A 3392-nucleotide genomic window follows, 5' to 3' on the forward strand; every position below is an offset into this window, starting at 1 on the left:
AACAATGTAGCTTATGAGGGGTGACAATGTGATTGGGAAAGCCATGTGGATCACATTCCCCTTTATCCAGTGTATGGATGGATGAGTAGAAAAACGGAGGGGGGAGGAAGCACCCAGTGTTCTTTTTTTTACTTTAATTGTTCTTTTTCACTTTAATTTTGATTCTTACTACTTTTGTGTGTGTGGTAATGAAAATGTTCAAAAATTAATCTTGGTGATGGACGCACACTATATGGTGGTGCTGTGAACAATTGATTGCACGCTTTGTATGACTGCATGGTATGTGAATATATCTCAATAAAATTGAATTATTAAAAAAAAGATAAACACACACACATTTGACTTTAAATATCTCATCAGAGAACACCCTGAAAGACGTCCATGATTTCTATATAATCCCACTCTGTTTATATCTCAATTAGAAATCAATAGATTTCATGTAAAGTAGCTGTGTATAGGGAATGGTTGAAGAAACTTTCTTTCACCTTATATTTTGAGAGAAAATGGCAATTGTTCTTTCTAATGTATAAAATGCCTGAGGGTGTGCAAAAGGCTTTAAATACTTCAAAAAGGGGAAACTGCTGTCAGGGTGGCATCTGTGTGTATATTCCATGACGACAGACACAAAAGAGTCCTAAGAGACCCTTGGGACCCTTGGGATCATAGAGATGTTTTACCAAAGAGAGAACAGGTGTGGCCTCCAGGAGAGAGAATTGGCAACTATGTTAATTCTTTCTAATTCTTGTCAGAAGTACAAACTTTCTAGCATTAATGATCTGGAACACAATCTCTTCTTTCATAAAAATTATTAAATTAATTTCATTTAATACATTAAATTAAAAGATCTAAGGTTAATAAAATTATTAAAAGTTTTTAGGAACCTACTGAACTGTATAGGAAGACATGGGCAAGAAAGTCAAGTTACTTGAATACAGTCATCCTCAAACTTTGGTGCATGCTATAATCACCTGGGATTCTTAAAAATATGGATTATCAGGTCATAATCCCCAGACCCACTAAATCAAAATATCTTTCTGTGAAACCCAGGCATTAGTGTGTTTTAAAACTTCTCAGGTGATGCCGATATGTGGCTGAGTTTGAGAGCCAGTATTTTAGTACACAAAATAACATTTCTTTCAGTGATTTCTTTGGGCATAGGTCAAATAAAGAAACTGAGCTTTAGAATCTGATCACTGAGTAAGATGTCTTAAGTCTTTTCCCTAATGTCTGTATTCTCCCTTCATCTCTTAAGTAAGGATGATAATACATACCCCATCTGTGAGGCTTAAATTGAGTTAAGGTTAAGGGTTTCGAAACATGAGTTATTAAGAAATGTAATTCTTTTTCTCTTTTCCATACATTTATACTGCCAACCTTGACACTGGATCCATTAAATTTGCCCCTAATTTGTTTCCTTTCTTCTTCTTTTTCTCTTGTCCCTCCTCTACCTCACTTACATATCTTCCTCATTTTGCTTTATTTCTTTGCCCCTTCTCTCCCTGCTAAAATTCAGCCTCATGGTGGAACTTAAGCATATACACTTCGAGGGTTTGTTTTCAGGTACTCCATGATATTTTTAGCTCAAAATTAACACCAGCTGGATGCCAGCAGCTCACTTTTTCTTTCTCCAGCCTTCAAGACACCCAATCCCAAAAGAAGATACACAACATTTCCAACAAATGCTTTTGCCACTGGGTGGTGCTCAGAGTACATATTAAATGTTCATGTTTAAGTGACTTCAATTTACTAACAGACAAAATTTATCTAGAAACCGTAGAGCATTTAAAATCTTCAGATTGGGCTGAGGGCAGAGAGGTGCAATTGATCTGAGTAAAGTTATATCTGAGTGTAATATTATCTGCTATGCTTGAGATTCAATACCACCCTGTCACGTTGAAGCAAATTGGGTCCCACATCCTAAATACAAAACTAGGTTGGTAATTTAGAGATTTAGCCACAAATAACACAGTTAAATAAATATACCCTTTCCACCTTCAATACCCTTACACTAGTTATAGATAAGAAGGGCCCCCAATAAAATGTACCAAGGGGTCGCTAAATATATTATTTTCAAATATACTGAAGTCTTGCTCTGCACCACTAGGCATTAAGAACTTGAAGAAACTTCTACTCTGAATCTGCATTGGGACTCAATATTGTTTTTTATTGCAATTTTAATTTCAAAGTGTAGGTTCAGTAATTGTTTATATAAATAATCCTCCTAGGCATTGTTTCAACTCATTGATTTCCAAATTTCTCTCCATGTTGTCTTTAAGTCTTATAGTGGTACCTGTGAAACAACTGTGAGAAATAAGGAGAAGGCACAATGTTTGGGGGCTTCCAGACCCAATTTCTACTTTATTTATACAAGTTTTACATAGTGAGTTTCCAGATAAGTTTTCATCAAGAAAAAACAATTTAGAAAACAGCTAGTATAGATATTTGTATTAACAGAGGTTCTCCAGAGAAACAGTAGGAATTGTAGGAATTATTATAGGAATTGACTCACGTGATGGTGGGGATGGGCAAATCCCAATTCTATAGGACAGGCTGCAAGTTGGGAACTCCAGTGAAGGTTTTGATGAATTTCCCAGGAGAAGCTGGCTGGCTGAAGTAGAGAGAGAATTTTTTTTCTGGTTTTTTATTCATTGGTTCTCCCTTTAAGGCCTTCAACTGATTGGATGAGACATCTCTGATTGCTGAAGGCAATCTCCTTTGATGATTGTAGATGTAATCAGCTATAGTTGAAATCAACTGACTAGTGATTTAATCCACAAAACATTCTCCCAGTAACAATCAGGTCAGTGCCTGTTTGACCAAACAACTGGACACCATGATCTATCCAAGTTGGCACATAAACTTAACCATAGTGTCACTATTACCCCTAGTGATCCACTAGAAAAATTTTTGCTTCATGTTCCTGTGTCTTTTGCTCTGCTGGTCAAGAGGTCTTAGTTCTAAAAGGAGAAGTGTTTCCACCAGGAAACACAATAATTCCACAAAAAAGGAAGTTAACACTGCCACCCAGGCACTCTGGGCTCCTCATGCCTCTGAATCAATGGGCAAAGAAAGGAATTACTGTACTGGCTGGGGTGATTGATCCTGATTACCAAGCGGAAATAGGACTGCTACTACATAATGGAGGTAAAGAAGAGTTTTCCTGGAATACAGGAGATCCCCTAGGGCGTCTCTTAGTACTATCATGCCTTATGATTAAAGTCAATGGAAAACTGCAACAACCCAATCCAGGCAGGACTGCCAATGGCCAAGAAACATCAGGAATGAAGGTTTGGGTCACCCCACCAGGCAAAGAAATACGGCCAGGTGAAGTGCTTGCTGAGGGTAAAAGGAACATGGAATGGGTAGTAGAAGAAGGTAGTGATAAATATGAA

The sequence above is a fragment of the Choloepus didactylus genome, chromosome X (assembly GCF_015220235.1).
Source record: "Choloepus didactylus isolate mChoDid1 chromosome X, mChoDid1.pri, whole genome shotgun sequence".
Taxonomy (NCBI): Eukaryota; Metazoa; Chordata; class Mammalia; order Pilosa; family Megalonychidae; genus Choloepus; species Choloepus didactylus.